General features: G+C 42.4%; 1 long non-coding RNA gene across 1 annotated transcript; it reads right to left on the minus strand.

Moving 5' to 3' along the window:
* Positions 1 to 26,844, minus strand: LOC111866983. The gene is made up of 3 exons (XR_002843257.2): positions 26,659 to 26,844; positions 24,549 to 24,593; positions 1 to 1,376 (listed from the first exon to the last, which is right to left on the minus strand). It is a non-coding gene; the product is annotated as an uncharacterized LOC111866983 (long non-coding RNA).

Below are 26,844 nucleotides of genomic sequence, written 5' to 3' on the forward strand. Positions count from 1 at the left end.
CAAAGGCAAATAAATTCTAAATAAATGCATTTCTGCATTTGCCAAATATTGTAAAAAAAATACTATATAGTGTATTTGGAAGATATGAGTTCAACTACCAGATTGCCCCATTTTTGTACTTCTAAGTACATTCAGCTTCAATACTAAGTTCCCACATGGGTGTGAGACTCTTGCTTCCGCATCCCATCTCTTCTTCATAAGGCTCGACAGCTTCATTTCTTGAATACTTTGGGCTGCTCAACAATTTCCTTCCAACTACTTCTGTCCTGTGGGCGAGTTATCCAACTATAAATTCCTAAATCCTTTAGATCTTCCCTTACGTCATCTTTCCATAAAGTCTTAACATTTCAGGCTCCTATCACTAATTTACTTTCTTTATTCCTTAGAACTCGCTTCAGTCGTGCCCGTTTCATCTGTTGAGCCTTTTTTTAGCAATTTGATTTTTTACAGTGCAAGGGAACTGGCCGTGCGACTAACCCCCGCTAAGTTTCAGGACCTAGGATTTTCTGTCGGGGTTTACTCCCTTAGCCACTGGGTTCCAATTAAAGCGTCGGGAAATCGCTTTTCGCCCTTCTATACTCTGCCCTTCCGGGGAACGTTGCCCGGGGACTACGATGAGGACGTGGTATGGATAGGCCTTAGCAGGAGTAACTGACGTCACCCAGTTTTCTAGTGAGGCACAGTCCCTGGCCGGCTGCACGTCCTGGGGTCACACATTGCTCCTTTAGCCCTTTCCGCATCCTATCACTCATGTGTATTAATGGAAGGGCCCTTGAACACTTGTGTACCGGCTACTGTTGCCAGAAGCAGCTCGAGAATACTCACTCTTCGGGGTGAATACTGTGTGTCTGGGATCAAAGGAGATAGACTGAGAGGCAGAGTAATGCTTATAAAACAACTGCCCTATTATTACCAAGTGTAGTCAAATGAAGGACAGGCTCAGTACATAAAGCGGAAAAAGAAAAAATCCATAACATGTTTTGTACGAAGCGGTCGTTGCCCTTTCAGACAGAAGTCACAGGGAAAGTCGATATTTAGGGGAATGAAGATTGTCTCTACAGTACAGGAATGTGGCCGACGTATTGCACCTTCTCTCTCGTTCTTCCTCTCCTTTCCCCATCCCCCGTCTTCTGTTCCTTATCCTCTTGTCCAGCTCATTGTCATATTCTGCGTATTATCTTTTACTTCTCCGTCTTCTTCCACATCATTCTCTTACCCGTGCTCTTGCCTTCACCTCACCCCGATGTGCTTTTCCTCCGTCGTCTCCTTTTATTTCTTATCCTCCCATTCATTCTCTACCTTCTTTCTTTTATACTTATTCTTCCTCGCTATCTTCTTCTGTAACCTTCCGGTCAGCATAGTTGTAGGTTCAGGGCCTGAAAGGAAAAATGATTGCCTTGACTATGGGAGGATAATATTAATTTGAATAGTAGAAAACGGATTCTTAGCCTGTAGATTGCATTTAAAAGCCTCAGGATTGTTTAGAATTACACCATTTAAATTGTGTATTGCCAGTCACGGTAGCCGAGCGGTCTAAGGCATGTACTGTTTTCGCTCGCTTGGAAACCGGGATCGTGGGTTCAAATCCCACTCAGGGCATGGATGTTTAGTTTGTGTGTGTGTGCGTTTTTCTGTGTTTGTGTACAGTTAGAGGCATTGCGACGAGCTGATCATCCGCCCAAGAAGTTTTACTGAATGTGTAAGATCTAGAAAAACCGAAGTGAAGGGAGAAGCTCATGGAGGTAGGCCTAGGCCAACTGGGGCTGTAGTACCAAGGAAAAAAAATGTTTGTTATATTAGGAAAGAGCGATAATTATCTGAATAATGTGCTTATTACTAAATTATCTGCAATAATACAAGGAAGTTGCGCTATTTTCGCTTAGTGCCCCTGCCTCTTTCTGAAAGACTGACTCGGCTACTAACAGATGTGAGGTTATACCGCACAAAAGGGAAAATCGGTGATAAGTTGGACACATTTATCGACGTGACTCTGATACAGAGAGCCTGCTCATAACAATTCTGCAATTGCAAAGTTGTGCAATGCCAGCATGTTCGTACTGAATGAACCTGCTTCACGTGAGATTTGCATGATTAATAACTAATTGGGAAATTAACCAATATCAAATTGCTAAGACACCATACTAAACGGCTGACTGAGTGGATATGACTGTAGTTTATAAGTCCTAGCTGCAGGAAAGTCTGTTTCTGAGATTAAAGTGCACAACGCATAAGAAGCTGAAAGCCGGCAACCGTTTGTGAATATCCACAGTGGACCGCACTACATTCACAGCGAGGCTCACTTCGGCTGATTCTCCTTACAGCTCAAATTCTTCAGAAATGCAGGTATAATTTATATACAGATTATGAATCTATTTGTTTGTGTCATAATTAATTTTAAATTATGTGGTTAACGTTAAAAATAAATAATTCGAATCGTCAACGAATGATCTCGTCCATCTTCAGGCGCTCTACGGGCAAGCAGCCAAATTACTAGAGGCTCTACAGCACTGAGCAACAATTTATTTCATACGATGTATTTCGGTGTACAATTCAACTTATTAGTCCCTTTCCTTCTCACAATATATTTCGGCCGTACGCGCCCATTTTCAGGTGTTTCTAATCCGCTAAAATTGTTGCACTGTATGGTATGTCCAACATATCAAATGTGAATAGGATATCTCTTTAACTTAAAATTAATGGAACTTAATTAAACTCAGTAAAAACCAGTTAAATTTAGTTATGTAAAATTTGAGGTTTTCACGGCGGTGACTATGAAGAATGCCGTCATCTGGGATGTGGCGCCGTGTAGATATTTTGTTAGCCCACGCTTCGTAGGAACGTGAAACCTACTCACGCTGTTTCATCGCTAGCGGATATTTCATACCCTGAAGATGGAGGAGATATATTCCTGCGAAACGTGGGTTAACAAAATATCTACAAGGCGCCACATCCTAGAAGACGGCATTCTTCAAATTTGGTTAAAATTCCAATATTTTGCTTGAGGTCGTCGTCTCTTCATCCAAACTACTTTGTCTTAGGTCAGCTTGTTTGGATTTATTTGCGCCTTTGACTATCAAAGGGGCCTACGTGATATCTACACCAACATACTTTGGATCTAAGCCATAACACACAAACACCCACGCCGCTGCGCAAATAAATCCAAACAGACCTCAAACAAAGTTATTTGGATGACGAGACGACGACCTCAAGAAAAATATTGGAATCGTAACTAAATTGTAACTAGTTTCATTGAGTTTAATTAAGGTCCATTTATTTTAAGTCAAGCGATATTACATTCACATATGATATGAGAAGTTGGACAATTTTAGCGAATTACAGACACCTGATAATGTGCCGTGTACGGCCGAAATATATTGGGAGAAGGAAAGGGGACAGTAATAAGTTGCATTGTGCACAAAAATATATTGAATGAAATATACTGTAGCGTGCTATCTTACGGCCATCGCCGCGCAACGGCCACAATAGGAAGTTAACAGCCTATAATGAGCCTCCACGGTTACGACGAATACGCGGAGAGTTCCCACAGAGACAACGCAATAACAGTGGGCCGTTGCCCACGAAGCAGCGTTTCCCCGGTGATAGACAACAGAAGGTTCACTGCGTAGCAACGGCCGCGGATATATAAGGTAATGCATTCGCCGTGTCAGTATTGGGATAGCCGCCGCCGAAGACAGTTGAGATCCAACCACGGACAAGGATAGTCGAGACGTCGCATTGGGGTACTGGGCCAATAGCCAAGTGATACTGCAAGTGGTAATAATTGTATGGTGTATAAGTGTGAGTGTCCAATAAAGATTCGCTAAATCCGAGACCCACGTAAAGTTATTTGTCGCGTATCATACCCAGCACGTGACAATATCATATATTAATGCAACAGGATGCTTAAACAAAATATACTGATGAATAACCCGAGACCTTGGGCCGTATACGGCATGCCAGCATTTTTAGGCTGCCCACAACTGTAAATGGTACGTGGTATATAGATTGTGTTCAAATGCACATTCTAGTGTTGCTCAACTCACACATTGGCGCAGCATATAAACTCTCAGTACTTATCCATTCACATTGAATATTTGTGGGATGAAGGATTTTCGTTTCATGAAAAAACGTTTTGGTCATATCTAGTTATGTTTTGTCTGCCCTAAACATCCAACTAGCTGCTGAGAGGCAGATCAGGTAAAAATTAATTATGTTGTCGAATTTTGTGGTAGTCGAAATGTGAGAGTGGTTTAGGAGCTCCAGAAGTTATTCACAGGCAGCTATGTGGACTTAGATCGGAACAGAGCATTGTACCAGACATTTGCTAGCCCCTTAGAAACGTCATATGGAGACAATTTACAGCTCAAACTAATCGACTTCCACAGCAACAAGTGATAATATTATGTCCAAATTCAAAAGGGCGGTTTGCGTAAGTTTTATTAATTTCTTCCTAAAGAAAATATCGAAATCTGCGGCAGAGGTGGCTGCTGTTGCAAGCCTGTCCAAAAGCACTGTCGCTGCTGGGGATCGATGCGAGTTCCACGCAACGGAACTGGCGCACAGATGAACTCTCACGTCAGTCCATCTCTCATCTTGAAAAGTCTGGCATCAGCGCTAAAGGCTCAAATGTTACGTTTTTTTTTTTTTAATTGGCTTAGTGGGGGGGTTGAGTCCACTGATTGGCCTATTGTAGCCTGCCCCGGATGATTATGATGATGGAGAATTTGGTGGAATGAAGATTTGCAGGGTAAACCGAAGTACTCGGAGAAAACCCGCCCTAGCGCCACTTTTTCCAGCACAAATCCTACTTAACCAGACCCGGGATCGAACCCCGGCCGCCGCGGTGGGAAGCCAGCGCTAACCGCTTGAGCTATGGCGCGGCCTCAAATGTTACGTTACTAAGTTCTTGTAATTTTATTACTCGTAAACAGCCCAATTTTTCATTTACATAATTTTCTATTTACTTTAGTTTTTCATTTTTTCTACCACAATGTTTTATAAAGTAAGTACTTAAAAAAGGCCGCGCCGTAGCTCAGGCGGTTAGTCGCCGGCTTCCCACAGCGGTGGCCAGGGTTAGAGCCCGGGTCAGATCATGTAGTATTTGTGATGGAAAAAGTGGTGCTGGGGCAGGTTTTCTCCGAGTACTTATCGTCCCTCTGTCAATTCTCATTCCACCGCACTCATCAACGTCTACATTCTGGGGCTGGTATAATAGGCCAAATAGTGGCCGACGTACCAAGTGGACTCAGTCTCCCCCCCCCCTTAAGAAATTTAAAAATAAAATGAAAATATACTTCAAAATTCCCATTTGGCATTTCTTACAGAAATACGTACATAGTTCCAGTGTTTCTAATAATAACAACAAATACAAATTTGGCTGCTTATTAAGTCTGCATCCTGAAGCCGGCCGACAAAGGGCATGTAGACAATGTGGAGCTTTGAAAGGAAAGGTTTTGCATCAATGCTGCACACACACAAGGGCCTATACCGGTCGATCTTGCGGCTCTAGCCCCTTTATAGCAGCCGGTCGAAATGCTCACCGAAGCCATGAGTACGTAAAAACCTGAAGCAGGCGCTTCGATCTATGAGTAGGCCAAATAACATACGCATCGATTCATTTTTTCGTGTTGTTTTGGGAACTACTGAATAATTAGGACCAGAGACACAACAACGTAACCAATTCCATGGCGTGACTGACTGAATACCTAAGTAATCATGCAGCTGTGTACTTGACTACCTCTCTACCCACCCATCTAACTACAGAACCCAGAACTGAGTACTCATGCAAGTAACCATTTATTCAACCAAGTAAAATTTATAACATCACGGTAGCCGAGCGGTCTAAGGCATGTACTGTCTTCGCTCGCTTGGAAACCGGAATCGTGGGTTCGAATCCCACTCAGAGCATGGATGTTTAGTTTGTGTGTACGTTTTTCTGTGTTTGTGTATAGGCATAGTGCTTGCGACGAGCTGATCACCCGCCCAAGGAGTCCTACCGAATGTGTAAGATCTAGAAAAACCGAAGTGAACGGAGAAGTTCATGGAGGTAGGCCTAGGCCAACTGGGGCTGTAGTGCCAAGGGGGGAAACACGTTTATGACAAGCTAACTAAATAACTAACGCATAACTAAATAAAACTAGGTAACCAATTAACTGCTGCATTATCTGGTAAGTACTGAAAGAATCAACGCTGCTTATATCATAGCACGATAACGGCACTTCAACTTTGCTTGCTCTGTTCAGAGGTATGAATGGTTGGAGTAGTTGAGTCGACTTCATTTACTCGCTTGCTCAGTTTGCCCTCTAAGATTCTAAGATTTCTGCTTTCCCACGTAGTTCTCTGCACATTCCACCCATCCGAATACGCGTTTTTTTTTACTTTTTTTGCTACATTCTGCTTAATTAACAGCGCTGGTGCTCTTACTTTCTTTCAAGAGGGTGCAGTATATGCAGCCTGCGTTTGCATGATATGAACATACGTTACTTTAAGTGTAAACACAAAAAGCAAAGAGTACTTGAGCTTTCAGTGAATGAGAAATAGATCTACATAAACCACATATGTATAGTATATACAGTATATACACACATATATTTGTATGCAAATGGATTATAAAGTCATTCCTGGACTTGTAATTAAGCATAAATTAAGCCATAAAAACATATGAGGTAGTGGAGGTATAGCTCCAACAATCTTAATGAATATCAGTGACCAGCTTCACGCTCCTACAGCTTTATCCCTGGGAAAATAGTCCTATGCGCCCGTTGTATGGGTATCAGGATGGATCCCAGAGCCTGACTGGATATTGTGAAGTAGAGAAATGCCTCTTGTTGCTGTTGGGATTCGACTTCTAACTCCTCGGCCATCCAGCCCGTAGCTTATTCACTAGAGGGACTTAACTACGTGGCTCTTGTGCATAGACAGGCTGCTTGCTCGTCTCGCTCTTCGACCCTGAAAATGTAAAGAGTAAATTACTCTGAAACGTCAATAAACCTATACCACACTATGCGACGTCACATCCCAGGAGAAGTACTTTCCAGAGTCACTGTCATTAGAACCTCGAATCACAAATCACATATCGTTTTGAAGCATTCCTTACAACTCTTAAATCCACCATTTTATTTTTACGTGGCATGAAGTGGATTCTGGGTCACGCTTCTATGAATCACGTGACTGACACGCGCGCCACGAAGTGTGCATGTCGGACGGCCACTTCCTCAACTAACGAACGACATCAATATATGCTATTCTTTCAATAGCTGGCTCCGCCTTCAAGCACGCAATTCTTAAAATCACGTGCTCGGGAAAGAAACTAGATAAATCTCTGACAAATACGACGGCTATTCGGAAAGTAACCACCGTTTATTTTGTGCAACTATGTAGGAGTGGGGTTGAGCTCGCGCATGCGAGGTAGCGTCACACTACTCATTGCTTTGTAAACCATCACATAACTGGTCACCTAGTGTTTGTTCTTGTCTCTACTGAGTGACTTATGATGTGTTCCGTGACTGATAATCCGGTCGGCTGCGAAATTCTCGATGTTTTCTACTCTCATCGCGCTAAAAACGTGAGTGCTGCGGAAATCCATCATGTAGAAGAGCGAAGTGGTCGGTCATCTGTAGTGAGTGATGATCTTTTTTAAAGTGTTGCCCCCAAAAGTTTGCGACAGACAGCACTTCACAATTTCAGAACTTTCGTGTGACTTTCCACAAATTTCACACACCGTTCTCTGCGAGATTATCATAGTTAGGCTAGGCTGTCACAAGTTTTGCGCAAGATGGGTTCCGAAAATGCTCTTTGTTGGGCGCAAAAGGCAGAGAATGGCTTCGGCTTTGATGTTTTTAGAGCGATACAACAAAGATTGCCATGAATTTTTCAATCACAACGTACGAGTAACAGATGATGAAACCTGGGTTTCATTTGTGAATGTTGAAGTCAAAGCAGCTGATGCACACATATTCGCCATACAAGCCGAAAAACTTTAAACAAACTTTGTCTGTATGCCAGATACCTAATGACAACGGTTTTCTGGGACAGGAGAGGAAAGGAGTGCTGATGGTGGAATTCGTACAACAGGGGACCACAAGAAGTGTACCGCGAAAAGCTAAAATAACTGGGAGTTGAAGAGTAAAAGGTGTCAAATGCTGAAATCCGGTGTAGTGCTCCTCCACGAGAATGTGCATCTGCATACAGCTGCACGCACTAGAACACTGCTCGAGCACTTCAACTGGGAGTTGTTTGACCACCCTCCTTATGTCACTGTTATGGCTCCGAGTGACTGCCACCTGTTTACCTACCTGAAGTACTGGTTGCCATCACAGCGCTTTGATAATAATGAGTTGATGGAAGGTGTCAAAACGTGGCTGAGCTCCCAGGCGGCAGACTTTTTGACACAGGCATAAGAAAATTTATTCCCCGATACAACTGCCTCAGTTCTTGTGGTGATTGCGTTGGGAACTAGCTTAAGTCTGTATGTTTTTTGTGTAAATATTTCCCTCTCGTTGCTTGTTTTGTTAACAGCTCACCGGAGGTTATTTTTCGAATAGCCCACTTACCTATCCCAGTGAAACATAGTATAATTATTAATTCCATAAACCCATAGAGTTCTTGGTTTCTGGAAGCAAAGCAGTGTTTGGTAAAGTATGAAACTATACAAGTATAATGCCTGAAAGTTTACCTGTCATTTATGTAGCAAGTTTATATTGGAAAGCACATTGGACTTGCATTTACAGTCACACAACATTGAGGGATAAAGCAGGCCAGTTAATCTATTTTCGTCTCCTAGAATTTATGTCATTAAAGTAACAAGTAACCGGCATTCTGTATTTAAGAAAAGATTAAATGTGTTTCCCTTCCTCGTTAGTTGCAACACGTTCGCGGGAACGCCGATGTTGGCGCCACTTGACAGTTTGTATTGCGAAGGTTGCTTGCGGAGGGGGGGGGGGGGTACACGCGAAGCAAATAACTACGGAGAGTATGTACGAGAGTACAACTCATGCAATGGCGTTTGCATTACTGGGCGAGGAGACTAAATCAACATTGGAAATGGTCCATACGGTTTCCGAATACTGGGCCAGATACACCTTTTGGCCTCACCGTTGTAACAAAACGAAACAAATAACGCACGATAAGGATTACTTTATGTTTTCGCTTCTGCTGAAGCAACGACCAGACAGACTAAAAACCAGTCGGAGTACCTGCGCGAGATTCTGAGACACGTTAAACAATTTGCTGAGTCATATAAACCACTGTATCATGTGGAATGAAATATGTGGACAAATAAATGAATTTCCTTGATATTTAATTTATAACCTTCAAGATCTGCTAGAAAGTTGTATATTACGTAACATCCTACAAAAGTGGCATTCCTAGTTGCCACAATGTCTAGCGGACGTGCGGTCCTAGGCTGAGAAAGCAATGGAATGGAGGGTTCGAAATTCACTTGGTTCTTGCTCGTGTGTCTTGTGTTCCTCAGTGAAGACACAGATATTAATGTGAGAAGTTTCATACCCTGCATCAAGGGACTTGTCTGAATATTATCCAGCAGCACCTCTAAATAAATTAATCGGTTAGAAAGGGAAACACATTAAATGACTGAAATACGTACATTTTACCTTCCGAATAAAACAGAATACCTACGAACAAGAAGAGGAGCCGTCAACTAGGCTGTATCAAAATTCGAACAAACTCCGTGGCCTGTAGTCCGCAAGCGAACTATACCGACCGAGCGATCGCCGCTTATCGGCGAAGTTAGTGCCGATATTTTGCGGATAGAGGGTGTCGCGTGGTCAGCGCAACGGATTCCCCACGGCCGTTAATCTCGGTTTTCTAGACCGGAGCAGCTATTTCCTTGAAATAGCTCCTCAACTATCCTCACGAGGCTGAGTGGACCCCGTTTCAGACTCACTACTTCTCAGAAAAAAATCTGGTAGTCCCGGGATCTCTGGATCTGTAGGCAGGAACTCTGGCCACCAGACCACAGAGGCGGTCATATCAATAAATCATTCACAAACCTACTAGAAACACACACGAAATCTCAGTTTCAATAATTGGCCATTATCTATCCTCTATGTATTATGTCAGAAATGAAAAGTTTCGGGTACTGTATTTGTTCCCATCTTCAGGTAACAGAGTTATGTACTCTGAGAAATCCAATGGAGAGAAATGTTTCAGTTACTGGACCTAGAGGATCACTGGATCGCTGTTTCAGTTACTGGACCTAGAGGATCACTGGATCGCCGTTTCAGTTACTGGACCTAGAGGATCACTGGATCGCTGTTTCGGTTACTGGACCTAGAGGATCACTGGATCGCTGTTTCAGTTACTGGACCTAGAGGATCACTGGATCGCTGTTTCAGTTATTGGACCTAGAGGATCATTGGATCGCCGTTTCAGTGACTCAAGGAGAAAGGGGATCTATTCCCGATTCGCATGAATCCTCGAGGATGGAAAATGTTCAAGGTATTACAACCAAATAACAAAATAAATTAAAAAACGAAAACCGCATCTCGTTTCGTGCTATTTAGGCAAAAGATTGTTCTGAGAACCGAACCCCAGACATGAAATCTGCCGAAGGAAGGTAGAGTTTTTAACTACTCGCTGTTGCCGCATGAAGGACAAGGGGCAAGAACACGGCCAAATGTGTACATGCGAGATCTCTGGCTCTCTTTGACCTATAGTAACTTGCGAAAGGCGGAGTTCTACGTCAGGGCTTCTTTAAATAAACTGTAATAAAACAATTCAGTATGATAATTTTATGAATGTATATGTTCCTGTTGCCCAGTGTTCTATTACTGATTGCTGTAGCACCGCATAACGGCCCTTTCATTGCACTCATATCGTGGAAGAGAACTCGGGGCAGTTAACAGAAGCTTTCAAGTGACATCTTATTTCTTTAAATAGGATCTATAGGCACATCTTTCCAAAACAATTATTCATTCACTCACTGATGGTTTTACAGCCTCTTGTTGGACCCTGGCCTTTCCTTTATTTTCGTAATTATTTTACACAGACGGTAGGACTCCTTAGACGAGTAATCACTCCGTCTCAAGGCCGCTACCTACACACAGGACAACACAAACATAGAACAAACGCGCACGCAGACATCCATGCCATAAGTGGGATTCGAACCGACGATCCCAGTCTTCGAGCGGGCGAAGAGGGTTCATGATTTTGACCTCGCGGCCACTGTGATTGGCCCTAATGTAATTATGGCCGAGTCAAATTCTAATTTTCTGTGTTTTGTCTTCTATATAGGACTTAACTAAAAATTTCTTAACAGTCATAAATCAATCAATAATTTTTACAGTCCGTGAAACGAATATTTGATACCGTAGTTCTTCATACTCCATCTCTGACAAACTCATTGACACTTTCTCAAGTGATTTAACAGTTTGAAACCTAATCCTAACCATATTGTAACACCAAGTTGAACGCTAAAGAAAGGAAAATTTTGCCAAGTGTATTTGTGAGGTTCTTACGAGTCTCATAATAAGGAGAATTAGCCCATTTGTCTACGTAAACGACATGCAGTATATATATTGTGAGGTTGGAAATGACTGTTAAATATTATTTAGGTCAGCTTCATTCTTAATGTTTTAACGACACTTCTAACCGCTTTGAATTACAGTGTCAGATTGTGGCACGGACGCGTTGTTGGGAAGTTTTAAAGTAATATATCTGAATCCAGCGAAAATCAGGATACCCTCGGTCGTGATGGAGGTAGTAAAACGTCAATATTTGGCTTCCTGCCATATTGAGTGTTTGTGTACGTGACAGAGGGTATATTTAAGTTCTGAAAATGATGAGGCTGTCCTGAACTTATGAGAAACCTGCCGAATATTCTTGTGAATGTTTGATGCAATGTCCTGTATGACGTGTAGCAACCAGCAGCAGGAGAATTCTTCTGCATTCATGACATGAGATGCGTGACGCGTCGCCCAGTCTGATTCTACAGGAAGACTTCGTAATATCTGAATAAACTTTTAGGCTCTGAGGAAATGCCCGTATTCGGAACCAGCCAATAATTAATCGCGGGCATAGACTTCACAGGATCAATATATTATGACGAAAACTCTCGTTCCAACACGCAAAGGACCGGATTCCGTGATGCACGCATTTAATGCTTCCGGTGGCTCCAATATCGCTGGCTTGCCGTGTTATCAGGAGAAAATTATGTATGAAACGCATAGTGTTCTCTATCGCTGCTATGTTTACGCTTAATACGGAATGGGGTTGTCGATCTCTCGCATCGAAACTGTAAATATTGATCACAACAGTTTGTTAAATGTTAGAAACGGAAAACTCGAAAGTTTGTTACAGTTATCGAACTGAAAACTGGAGAAAGTGTCGTTATCTTCCTTTAATTCCTAGCAGCATTTTTGTGATAAAATTGTTTCAATTAAAAGTCTATCTGGCTGTCAATAAAGGAAATAATATAACTGAGTAACAGACAAACTAAGCGACTAACATACAAATCAACGGCACAACTACTAGGCTACTAATTAAGCTAAAGTAATCAAATAATTGACTACATAACTTTGTCTACTAATTATACTACCTGAAGCAACGAGACTAATTAAACATTTCAAGTTAAAGGGCCTCCCCTTAAGCAACTGAGAATTATTTACGAAATCGAAAAGTTTCTCCCCCCTTTTTATTTTTTCAAAGGCGCTGATCATCACAGAAGCCAGCCAATGAATCCCATCCTGAAACACTTCCTTCTGGTTCACATCGTCGATCCATTTTGCTACCTTCCTAACTAAGAGGGCCCATACACGTACGAGTCTGGCTCGCGAGTCCGACTCGGCTCGGGTTACAATGAGCCAAACTCGTCCGTGTGTGGTGAAATTAATTCGAACCCGGCTCCTCGCCGAGCCGGACCCGCGAGCCAGACTCGTGCGTGTATGGGCCGCCAAAGTGTACAGGCCTTATCAAAAGAGGTATCTTCTCACGATATCTCAACCAGAAAAAGTGTTCTCCTTCTTGCATGAACACGCATTGCATGTGTTCTACCCAGTCATTCCAACACTGTGACAGAGGCTTTCTCTCGAAATGTTGTGTGCCACTTCAGGCGATGCCTATGTGCTAGGGGACCCGAAAGATGATCGTCTTTTTATTGTCTGTCATTGTACCGAATCTTGAGGTAGGTGAATTTCATTAAGACTTGTTTAGCAGCTCTTTCCCAGGTCTCAAAAATAGCTGTTTTATTGAGATTTTCAGAGAGAAATTTGTAATATTTCTAGAAGTAGGCCCTGTACACAATCGAAACTAAACAAGGAAAATGTTATGACACATACTTTTCTTCTCTGCTTCAACTAGTATGGCAAATACACTATATGAATTAAAAAATAATAATTCTACACCTCTAGGCATATTTTCCGCTTGTATATCCGAAATATTTCGATTACAGGATTTCCTTACAAGCTGAAGAACACGTAATGTCATAGACAAACCCAATATTTGGCTAGCCCTTAAGCACACACGATAAAGTGGTCTAAATTAATAACTATATGGTATTTTCCACTGCCCCTATAGGGACTGTGGTAGATGCATAACCTTCAATTTGCAGCATGTGTCGATGCATAATATATAACAGTCATGTATAAGTATGCAAAGGCTAATGGCAACGTTTCTTTCCTTGCAAATGTCGCACTAAAACAGACTTGCAGTCATTCCATTGCTGCCACTTGAACCATGCAGCACGGAAGGGATGATAAATCGCCCTCTTATCTGAGGTCGGAACAAAGAAGACAACACAAATCTTCATACGCGGAGCGTCTAGGTCACCTGAAGGTCACACACGTGGCGTAGCAAGACATTGAGCAGCGAGGGGTCCGGAGAAGAACCCATGAATGGTACTCGCCTGTTTCATAGGCTTCTTGTGCAGCAGATCCGTCGTGTTGTTACTGATACTGCTATTTTGCGCCTGTAAAGAGCCTGTTAATGAAATACAGAGCCCGTCTTCGTTAAATTCATGTCCATGGTTTATGCTGACCGTCTTACACAGTGTATACACTTTTTCACCTTATTCTTCACTTCCACACTACATGTTTCGGCACTAATGTGCCATCTTCAGGTGTCTTTATGCACGTTAAACTATTGCACTGCATGCCACAATGTCTCCATTCTAAAATGACTAAAATCTGTGTTCGTCATATAGGACGATGAATTCTAAATAATAAAACTTTTCAGGATTCTTCCTACGTCGCACTCAAACACGCGAATTACGCCAATCCTCTTTTATGTGAGCATTCCTCCTACATTTATTTGTGTATCGTGTTCTGTGTTGTGTTTTGCTCCTGTTACTGCATGCGTTGTACTGCTGTAACAGGACGCTAAAATATAACATTCGTTAAATTCATAGGATATAAACTCACAGTTTCGCACCCATTGGAATTATTGTCTGATGAAAGATACTGCATACGTAGACAGATCTCGTCGTATCTGCGATCTGTCTTCACACGGAATTTCGCATGTGAATTGCTAGTTATCGCCATCAAAGCGAAAGCGAATTTGTTTGCAGCCCCAAATACTACAGCGACTTTGTTTGAAGAAGTTGCACATTATTAGCATACGTAAATCCAGAAGCGTACATTAAGTGACATTACTGCTGCCCTGGCGTCCGCCATGTTGTTATTAAGGATTACATTAAATCAAAAAATTGTAAAAATTTACAGGCAAGTTCTGTAGAAGGAATAATAAGTGAAATGAGTGAAACTGCGTTGAACTCTTCCGTTACAATGAACATGCAGCTATTCCCTGTTACTTATTACTTATTCGTATCGGCGGGAAGTGATAGTCTTAGGTGTTCACTAATTCAGTATGCAGTCAATAGTAAGGCTTTTGTAAAGTTGACCAATCACCTTCATCTAGTGCCGAGATTAGGAATGCGTGGAGCTTTGCCTCCAATCCCTCCCATATCTTAATGGCATGTAGCTTAACTGAGCGAAGGAAGACATTTAGATCTTAATGTATTAAGGTTTCACTATTAGTACACAGACTACACGTTTACCAATGGGCGTGGTTAATTATTGATAATAACGGGTAACTATTTATGATTAACAGTGAAAGTGATTACTGTAACAAGATTTGTCGTTTCGGTAATTCCATATAACTACAGGTTCTTCTTCTTGGTCTGCACGCGCTACAATCCATGACGAGCATTGGCCGATTTTAAATTACTCGCCTTTGGTCCCAATCCCACGATTTTCCGTCCGGCTCCAATCGTTAAAACCTGCTCAGAAACTAAGGCTTTTTACAGATGGGGTTGTCAGCCCCGTGCCCAGCCCCTTAACCTGGAAACCCGGGGTATTTCTTTTCATCTGGATCTTCACCTTTGACCTGTACGGTATGAGAGACCTACCAGTAGCTACGCTACCGCCGGCATAGCTCTCACAATTTGACCAAGCAATCCCCACCGCTGCGGCAAAGTAAGGTTATGTAAAGGTAAAGTAAAGTTGTTCCCGTCCTTAACTGATTAAGCAAGACGCGCCATAGCTCAAGCGGTTAGTCACTGGCTTCCCACCGCGGCGGCCCGGGTTCGATCCCGGGTCTTGTCAAGTGGGATTTGTCGCGGACAAAGTGACGCTGGGGCGGGTTTTCTCCGAGTACTTCGGTTTCCCCTGCCAATCTTCATTCCACCATCGTAGTCATCCAGGACAGATACAATAGGCCAATCCGTGGCCGCCATGCCGAGTGGACCCAGTTGGACTCCACCTCCCACTAAGCGAATTTAACTGATTAAGCAGCACGCCACGAAGGCGTATGGGGGAGTGGGTGTATAGATCCACATTTTCTTCACCTAGGCATTAGCTGGAGCTAGTCAGTTTCACGCCCCTGCCGCTTTAACCCCGGGGAAAGAGCCTCCGGTGCCCATTGGATAGGAGATTGGGTGAGCGCATGCGCAGAAGAATCGAATTATGAGAAATAGAAAACCAGATTTTATTATGCCATGTCTCATTACATATCTCGCTGCTGGTTGATTAAAATACTGTCCATTCATATCTATGACCGTTACTTGTCTAAATACTTCTAAGATTTCAAGTTTTCATCTCCAAAAATCATTGTTATGTGCCACGTATTCGGCCTAATAATTACCTCCAGCTGTTTTATTCAAAATTTTTATCAACATAAAAAAACATTAAACGACCTTTATAGACCATCCCAGGGGATAAAGTGGTGTTGTTGACAATTTACAAATATCGGATAATCATATAAATGAATAAAACAAAATCGCAAGAAATGGTACATTTTTACTCAGATTTCAAAATTCTCCTCCGGAGATTCAACATCCGGAAAAGGAGCGGACTGCTCTCACTTCCTTCTCATGCCTTCATTTTTTATAGTTTGCGCACAGTACGATAAAATACATTCATTCATTCATTCATTCATTCATTCATCGGTCATCTGTCAAGACGACAGGTCCACAATCTCTTCCAAAACAGTTCCTCCATTTGATGCGATCTAGAGCTTTCTCCTTCAAATGAAAATATCCCCTTCTGTCCACAAGGTCATCCAGCATCTTCTTACGTCTTCTTCCTCGTCTTCTGGTCACTTCTATCCGCCCCTCTATCTTTCCTTCAATAACTTCTTTTAGAAGGCAGTTACTGCGTAAGATATGACCAATGCAATTAGCCTTCCCTTTTCTTATTTCGTGTAGGATATTCCCCTGCTCACTGACTCTAATTAACACTTCTTCATTTCTCACATAATCGGTCCAACTGATCTTCTCCATCCTTCTCCAACACCCCATTTCGAAGCTTTCCAGATGTTTCTGATCTAGTGCCCTAAGTGTGCATGTTTCAGCCCCATACAGAGCTATGTTCCAAATGTAGCATTTCACTAGTTTCTTCCTCAAATTTAAGTCCAATTTGCTGGTAAAAAGATTCTTCTTCTTGCTAAATGCAGCTTTTGCCATGACAATCCTAGATTTAATTTCACAAGTACACCTTCCATCATCTGTTTAAAATCATTTATTTCTTTTGCCAGTATACCTTAATTTATAAAGTACCAGCTCAGAAAGAGTGAAGGGGGTTGAAATGAGTTGATTGCCTGCAGTTCGATTCCCGGTAGGTCAAGATTTTTCTACCTTCACCACAGAATCAAAACCAGCACTGGGTGCTCCCCACGTCTTCTCTTGCGGTAAAGCTAGCGGAGCTTGTAGCTGATCACTGACACCCAACTCCTGTCAAGGTTAAGAATTCGTAGATATTTACAAAGTCAATGTCTGTACACATTCATGTGTGCAGCAAAAGTTTACCGATTAACAAATCAATGTCCCAATGCAATTAAACGCATATAAAACTTTCTAATTAAACATCAGTCCCTAAGTACCGTTGTTTTAGTTGTTCCTGTTGGCTTAGCAGAAACTGTCTTGTTCAATTAAGCTCAGCTCAGACAGTATAAATAGCGGGCTGAAAGTTTCTAAAAATGTTTGCTTCAGTAATTGCCATTCCTAAGGGTGAAACAACGATGTTTAATCAGTAGATAATTAGAATTCAAAGAACAGCTTCGATTTTCCATTCCCATGGCTTACAAATTATCATAACTCACACGTCAATCCCACGCGAACATGCTGCTCTCCTACGTAACTTGGCGTTTACACTGCATAATCAAATAATTAATGTTTGTAGGCGTGCTTCTGGGACCTGCTCCATAGTCGTCCGGCCGTTCTGGGCGGAGATGCAATGGATTCTCGCGTTAACTCTGCCCGTTCATATTGAAACTTGGATGGACACAGCGTTGCTAGGTAACTGTCCGTTAAACACCTAGCTATCCAATACGCGTAATGCAACGATAGAAGTACGGCGTTTTCTATACGGTCGGCGCCAGCGACCCAGCGAGTCGTAGGAGGCAACGAAAAAGGAAGTCTCAAATGTGAGACAGTAAAATATTGTCGTGAGTACCAAGGGACTCGGGCCCGAGAAAGACTGCGCTGGCCAGCACCAGCAGCATTTACAAAAGACAGACCCGTCCTCTAGTCAGAGAGGGCGCCCCACAGAAACAAGACCGTAACTGTCAAACGGTAATAAATATCTGGTCATGAGCCCCATATGAGGCTCGGAACCAAGACTTACTGACTGACTGAAACTGACTGAACGTCAGTCGCAATGTGACTTTGACTAAAGACGTTCCAACAATATAGGCCGTTTTCTGCGTGGTCATTGCGGAAGCTATATAAAGACAGTTAGAAACAGAACAGATTTCAGTATTTGCAAGTATTTAAGAGTATTTAAGAGATTTTTAGAGTGTTTCAGTATTTCCTGGCGTGTGGTTGGAAAACTTTAATTATGTGTAACCCTTCGAGTGATCTGAATTGGCTAGTTCCTGTGTTTTAATTGCACTACCAGGAGAGGACTAGAGTGTGTGCGTGTAACCGTGAATTATGAGGTGTATGTAAATCAGCGATAGCGCTGTATTTAAGTGTAACTAAAAGAGGTTGTAACCAAAGTGCTAATAAATCCAATCATCCGAACTAGTACCCGTCATTTCGTCACGCGTACCCCCTACACGTTACAATATTAGTCCTATTTGCAGGCTGCAGACATGCTGCGCCTATGCGTTACGGACCGGCAGAATGCTTCTGTTGTATATCAGTGCCAAATAGCTCGCGGCCAGCCGTCTATTTATGGGACAGTCCAAAAGCAAATACTTCATGACAAGTAAAAAACGCACTTAAATGTGCATTATTAATGAAACTCACTTCAGATGTCGGCCTTATATAAACGTACTTAAATTATCAGTTCTTCCCCATTCACACGTCCTTACGTGGATTTCTGTGGGATTATTCCCGACTGAAAAACCATCGGCCCCTGTAAGAGCACAGCATTGGTTCCTTGTCATGTGTTAACCAACACCGGCATCCAAGAATTGGCACTTCGGGATAAAAGCAGGCAAGAATAAAGTTGTATTACTAAACTTTGGTCTACATGGAAAGAGCCACCTTTTTTAATCTGTGCTAGACATAAAGTTAGCCCCCTTCTGTAGGCGGGAACTTTTAATGACTCATTTTTGTCTGTGTCGCCTACCGAAGAAACAGGTGACTTTTCGAAGCTGGCACTTAGCTGCAATTTCGAATCGAATTGTTAGTTTTATCAGAACACTGTCTCTAGGGTGTGATCTTGTGAAAATTGTCGTTTTTATTTTGAGTCTTGTTATTGAGAAACGTTCAAGCAAAGTTCTTACAACGCACTAGGTGCTGAGCTACGACGCAATTGTTATTAAAGGTATAGGTAAAGAAAGGATCTCCATAACTTGTACTCTTAAAAAAAAAAAAACTCCGTGGCCTGCAGTCCGCAAGCGAACTATACCAACCGAGCGACCGCCACTTGTCGGAGAAATTAGTGCCAAATTTAGAGGATAGAGGGTGTCGCGTGGTCAGCCCAACGGATCCCCACGGACATTAATATCGGTTTTCTAGACCGGAGCCGCAATTTTCTTGAAATTGTTCCTCAATTATCCCGACGAGGCTGAATGGACTCCGTTCCAGACCCACTACTTCTCAGAAAATCTAGTAGCGCCGGGAATCTAACCCGGAACTCTGGATCTGTAGCCAGGAACTCTGACCACTAGACCACAGAGACGATTAACTTGTACTCTTCTTCAGGTATAATTAGAATGATCAAGTCAAGCAGGATGAGGTGGGCAGGGCATGTAGCACGAATAGGGGAGATGAGAAATGCATGTAGGATATTGGTGGGAAAGCCAGAAGGAAGGAGACAACTAGGAAGATCAAGGCGTAGGTGTGTGGACAATATTAAAATGGATCTTAGAGAGATAGGACAGGATGGTACGGATTGAATTGATCTGGCTCAGGATGGGGACCAGTGGAGGGCTCTTGTGAACACGGTAACAAACCTTCGGGTTCCATAAAATGCTGGGAAATTCTTGAGTAGCTGCAGAATTGGCGGCCCCTCAAGAAGGGCTTAACTCCATGAGTAAAAAAAGTAAAGAAAAGGTAAAGTTGACCCTTGTACTTAACTAATTAAGCATTACGTCAAGAAGACGTATGGGGAGTTGATGTAAAGATCCACATTTTCTTGACCTCGGCACTAGCTGGAGTTGAGTGGTCAGCCTCACGCTCCTGGCGCTTTACCTCCGGGGAAATAGCCCCAGGTACACATTCGATAAGGGGTCGGTCTGGACGACGCGGAGAAGAGAAAATTCGCTATATCGGCTGCACTAACACGGGTCCAAGTTATTAAAGGTATATTTCCTAAGTGAAGCCCGTTATTTCGTAAATAAATTCCACGAATATTGTATTAAAAGTGAAACAAAAAGCAGAAGACTGAGTAATGAGCAATGAAGAGAGAAGTGATATTTGGCAGGATGGAAGCGTACATCAAGACGTGAAACGTAAGAAAAATGCAACCGTACCGAAGTGTGACTTGAGTCTACATCTTGAAACTACACTCAGATCTCAAACAGCGGTTTTCTGGATAATTTATAAAACAAAAATTGACTCCTATAGTTCACACACTCCAGAAGAATATGTTTCAAGTGTCTTCTTATACTCCAGAAAAAACCCATGTAATAGTTTTCAATGTATCGCATCACTTTTCTTATTTGACTCTTATGATGGGGCGAAAGTTCCTTGATATTCAGCCCTCAGTGGCCCACTGTATCACCTTCGGTTGACAGGTGAGAGAAGTTGATGGAACAGGAAGTGGCACCGAAGAGTTCCTGTCCACCACACATCCGACATCGACAGGCCTGGGACTGAACACACGATTCAAAATGAGAATCCGGTGGCTAACACAACGTCAAGGCCCTATAACCCACTTAACTCATTTAATGAAGGTCTTTTACTTAAGGCGATTTCTTAAAAGTGAATCGTTCACTTGTTGCATCACGAACGCTTTGTTGCACGAACTGCGCAAAATGATTTGAACAGGGGAGGGTAACTGATATTTCGGAAGTTCTTAAAGCTCAATTTTCATAGACATACAAAAAGTGTATTTACTGTTTACTGACTGTTTATGAGTCAAAGAACATCATCTCAACTGCGCGTTTATACATATTTGCACATGGCCTGATATCTGATTGTGAAGTCCATCAAGATGTCAAAAGGCGACATTGAGGTTCAAGAACACTGGTATACCAATATCTTAACAAATATCGCCACATTATGCTCTTTGCAGTTTCTTTATAATTGAATGAATGCTTACATTTGGACGTTTAGAATTCCCTGTTATGTTTCTTCTTAGTGCTACATCTGAACGAGCTCTTGACATCAGATAATTTCAGATGACTTTGAAACCGCATTATTACTATTTACATGCGAAGTTTTTGCATGAGCTTGTCTCCTTTTTCAATCGTGGGGAACGCACCAGAACCGGATCACAGATGATTATCTGTGTGGAGCAGTTGGTGGAATAAAAAATGACAGGGGAAACCGAAATACTAGGATAAACCTTGTCATAGTGCCACTCTGTCGAACACATATGCCGCATGGTCTCACCTGAGATCGAACATGGGAAACCGAGAACCGACCTCTTAATAAGAAGAAGCAAAATAACAGAAAACGAGGACCAATATGTTCCGATGTTGGTTCGAATCCCCGAAGTAAATATGGCCGCCTCATACCGGGGTGCCACCAACATCAACATACATTTACTTCCATATATCAGTTTACTTTGTATTAAACCCTCACACCATTCATTCATTTTCTTCTTGCTGAAACGTCCTAATGTTTATATTAATGCTTGCAAGAACAGAAGAACTCCATTTACAAGATAATCGTATGAATAAATTATGTAAATTATGTAAAGTGAGTGCACCTTTTGCAGAAAAGAATGCCTGTTCACTGCATATACAAGCAAATGAAACGAGATTACTTCTCTGTGACAGAGACAGAAGACGAACAAGGGTGGAATGTATAGTCGAATTCTAAGCACATTCGCCTCCTAAACGCATCTTTTGCTACACTACATCCGTCACTGGCGGACACAGTGAACTGTAATGTGCGGAATTATCCTAAATAAAATGGCGACAGCCAAACAACTGACGTATTTCGACACATTGCACAAGCATACAAGTTTTCATATCCTTTCGATATTGTGACATGACGCCCCGTAGATCGTCGCTAGGCAAAGACCCGGTAAACAAATTTACGAAGAATCGAACGCACAACAATATAAGAACCGTTTCTAAGCAACTGATCCGTGAACACACCAATAAGGATACTGTAGGAAACGATGCTTTCTATTGGGGCCTCCCCGAGGCTATATAACGAGGATCTCAGGCCGCTGAGAGACATTCCACGTGGAGGCGGGGTCGAATATCTTCACCGTGACCCTGCGAGTCGTAGGAGGCGACGAGAAGGGAAGTCTCAAATATGAGACAGTAAAATATGGTCGCAAGTCCCAAGGGACACGGACCCAAGAAAGACTGCGCTGGCAAGGACCAGCAGCATATACAAAACAGAGACCCGTCCTCTTGTCAGAGAGGGTGCCCCACAAAAACAAGAGCGTAACTGTCAAAGGGCAACAAATATGTGGTTATGAGCCCCGGATGGGGCTCGACACCAAGACTGACTGACCGTCAGTGGCAATGTGACTTTGACTTTAAGAGACAGAATTGAGGGAGTCTCTTGAGGTGACAGTTGAAGGTGATTAAGAAGAAATGACAAGAAAAGAACTTGGCTGAGCAAAGAAGACTTCATGTGCGCTGCAGTTACAGTGAGACTGGTACAACTCCTTTGTTAAAGCCGTTGCCAGGACGCTGATACTGGAGACTGCGATAGACTGAGAACGCTGGTGTGTGTATAAGAGTGTGTTGTAAAGTATGCAAATATAGCTAGAGCGCTATAACTAATTGTAGCTACGAGTTCAGTGTATAAGTGCAATAAATCCAATCATCAATCCAAAACCCGTCACTAAGTCAGGCACATCCCCTACACATGACAATATGTGGGAAATAGACTGTTTGTGACTAAGCCGTGTACACGGAAATCTTATTTTTTACGCAAGAGATATGATAAAACTCACATGCTGTTTATTGCGCAGTTTGATATACTTATTTACTTACTCAGGGAGCTGAGCCCTTCACGAGGAACCGCGAATTCTGCAGTTAGTCAAGAATTTCCCAGCATTTTATGAAATTCGAAGCTTCATTACCGTCTTCACAAGAGCCATCCACTGGTCCTTATCCTGAGTCAGATCAATCCAGTCCATACCATCCCATCCTATCTCTCTAAGATACATTTTAATATTGCCCACCCACCTACGCCTTGGTCTTCCCGGTGGTCTCTTTCCTTCTGGCTTTCCCATCAATATCCTACACGCATTCCTCTTCCCCCATTCGTGCCACATACCCTGCCCACCGCCGCGAAGTTTGATATAATGACGATAATTAAAATGAAGAAAAGATTCATTCATTCATTCATGATACGCCATGTTCTCACGTCAGTACTGAAAATAATGAAACATTATGAAGAAAGAACCAAGAGAAAGAAGCTCCTGTGGCTCAGAATTCAGTGCATAGACTTGTCACGTGACAGAGGAGTTTTGGCTCCAGGTTTTCATTTGGCACATCAAAATTAAATTTCAAAAACTTTTTCATTTTTTATATGACAACGTCGTTACTAATGCAATCATAATAATTTTGCTATGTGTTTGGCATGTTGCCAGATCGACTTAGAATGTCTGAGGACATACACGTGAGGAGAATATTCGGAGGAGCTTCGCAGTCTGTTCTCCTTGACATTTGTTATTCTGGCGATCAAATCATTTAGAATGTGATGGGCAGGGGAAGTAGAACACATGAGGGAATGAAAGGTGCATTAACAGTTTTAGTCGGAGAAATTGAAGGGAATGAACCACTGGAGAGAGATTTGTTTATAGGAAAATGCATCTTCAAGGAACTTCGTGTCAGAATGACAACTGTATTTACACGGTTACAAGCAGAGACAAACGTCTGTCTTATGTGAACATGGAGATGAAACTTCAGGACATTTTTTCACTACCTGAGAGATTACGGCTTCTCAAGAAGGGCTGTGCTCCACGCGATACAAAGAATATCATCAAAGAGATGAAACTTTGAAATGGGCATTTCCATGCAATATCTAAAATCTCCCATTTTCACGACAAAGCGCATCATAGTTCGTTCGCCTGACCTTTTATGCATTACTGAGTTGAAAACAGGAGAAGCAACATGTGTACGAATTCTTTTCTCCGTAATGTCACGGGGTTACGATTTCAAGGGTCATGCGACTGATTATTTTAAATTATACAGTAATCTTTATGGGCACATAACTGATCTTATGACAGCGCCTGTCTGGAGGGAGCAAGAAATGAAACATAACCCTCGATCTGTCACAAGAAACGAGATTAGAATTCACGACCATCCGAATACGAAACATTATTAAAAAGGTGTAGTGGTATAGGGATAATGACTAAGGCAAATATTTGTGAAGTACTGGTTGTTATCTACACTGGGATATAGGCTATCCTGAGTTGGGTCATCGGTTGTATTACTGAATCTCTACACTTACCTGCCTCTGTTATGCCCATAAATAGGTTACAATAGCTTCCATTGAAACACATACTCACTCATGGTTTGTGATAGATCATCTTCCCAGTTCATTTGGAAGTCTTCTGCAATTGAAACAGAATCGTTAAATAACGTAACATTCCATTCTAATGACTACATTGAAGCGTTCGGCAGACAGTGTCAAGGTTCGGCCACATAGAGCGCTACGTACGAGACGCACGCTACGTACGCTATGTTCGCTATACGAACAGAAAAATATCTCCCTCTATTGCCAATGTGACTGGCCACACAGACTTCCGCACGCTACGTACGCTATGTTCCCTATGTTAGCTGCGTCGCAGAGTGTACACAGCGTACGTAGCGAACATAGCGTAGCGCTCTGTGTGGCCGAACCTTCAGTCAGTCTCTGTAAGCTTACAAGATAGCTTGCGAAGATTGGTGGTTGTAAGGAATTTCCATATACGCGGTTAAACCAAGGGACTATGTCGACGTGACAGAGGGCAGGAAGGCGTCACCAGAAGTGCGCACTTTCCAAATTAACTCACTACAAAGTATTCACATCAACTGAATGTTCTTAATAGGTAGACTATATCAGAAAGCATAAACCTAATGTTGTCGTTCAGAATTACTGGGTTTTTGGAGTTTGTCCATTGTCCTATACTCTAGAAACTAGAAAAACACAGCGTTTCGGAAACTGGACCTGTTTCTGTCCTCAGGTGAGGGGAAGAAGACACCTACCATGTTGGGTCCCTTAGAGAAAGCTAACCTCAAATCACTGGACGAAGTCCGAAAAGGCAGTAATTCTAAGTAGTATTCACCATTGTCAGAACCCTTTGGAATGTATTGATGTTGTTACTTAATTGCTCAGACAACAGATTCCGACTGTGAGTCATGTCCCCAGGTTTCCAGACTTTCTTCACAAGGTCATACGAAACACCTTGGGTGGAGGTCGTGTCTGTCCGACCGCCTGCTATTCCGTTCCTAGTCACCGTCTATCCCGCTGGAACAAATTCCTTAAAATTCTGTAGGGAACTTTAAAGAAACGCCTTTCAGTCACAATGACCTTTACCTAACTACACTGTACGTGGGCCCATAAATGGGCTCTCTTCTGTGTATTATGAATATCTATACAATTTAGGGTTTGTTCGATATGACTGCGCGAGATCTTTGTGTAACTTCTGCTAGCTATTTTGATTTTTATCAGGAGTGACCTATTATAAGCAGCATTCCTGCAGTTTATTTAGTGCTACTATTATTGTTATTTTTATTATTATTGACCTTTTCTGTGGTTTAGTGGCCAGAGTTCCTGGCTACAAATCCAGAAGTCCCGGGTTCGTTTCCCGATGCTACCACATTTTCTGAGAAGTAGTGGGCCTGGAACGGGGTCCACTCAGCCCCGTGAAGATAATTGGGGAACTATTTCAAGGAAATAGCGGCTCTGGTCTAGAAAACCGAAATTAACGACCTTGGGGATACGTTGCGCTGACCACGCGACACACTCTATCCGCTAAAGTTGGCAATAACTTCGTGGACAAGCGGCGATCGCTCGGTCGGTATAGTTCGCTTGCGGACTAAAACAACGGGGTTCATGTGTTTATTATTATTATTATTATTATTAGTCTCATTATTGGTTATAATAGTAGTGACATTAGTATTATCATATCTTATTGGCTCCTATTTCGCTTCTCATATGATTCACTCTCAAATGTTGAGCATGCGTTTAGTTTCTTTTTCCCTCCTTGTGCTGAAAGGTATCTCCTTGCATGTGGTTTAAGTTACGACCGTGTAAGGCTATGGCATAGCTCAGGCGTTTAGTCGCCAACTTCCCACCTCGGTGTCCGGGTTCGAGCCCAGGTCAGGTCATATCGGATTTGTGGTGGACAAAGTGGCACTGGGGCAGGTTTTCTCCGGGTACTTCTGTTTCCCCTGCCAATTCTTATTCCACCTACTGCTCCACATCCATCATCTATCATTCGGCGTTGGTAAAATAGGTCAGTAGTGACAGACGTACCAAGTGGACTCAGTTTCACCCCACCCCAGCCCGAGATACAAAAAAAAAATATGACGCAGCAAGTAGCTCAGATTTTACGGATTTTATAGAAGGCTGATAATGATTTTAATAGGAGTGGAAGGAATAATTACTGAAGTATTTATTATTAAGGAATTTACCTGCAGGTTTTTGCGTCGCGGCCAAGATTCAAACCGGGCAACTCAAGGCCAGAAGTAACACTGTTAAAACCAGCTTGCTAGTTAAAAGAAGATATCGACGGTTTCATTTGGTGAGTCTGTTTGCTAAGCGGTGGTGCACAAATTGCCAGTCTTCAGACGCAGGCGAGTGCTGACTGGATATGAAGA

This window comes from Cryptotermes secundus, unplaced genomic scaffold, assembly GCF_002891405.2.
Source record: "Cryptotermes secundus unplaced genomic scaffold, Csec_1.0 scaffold1339, whole genome shotgun sequence".
NCBI lineage: Eukaryota > Metazoa > Arthropoda > Insecta > Blattodea > Kalotermitidae > Cryptotermes > Cryptotermes secundus.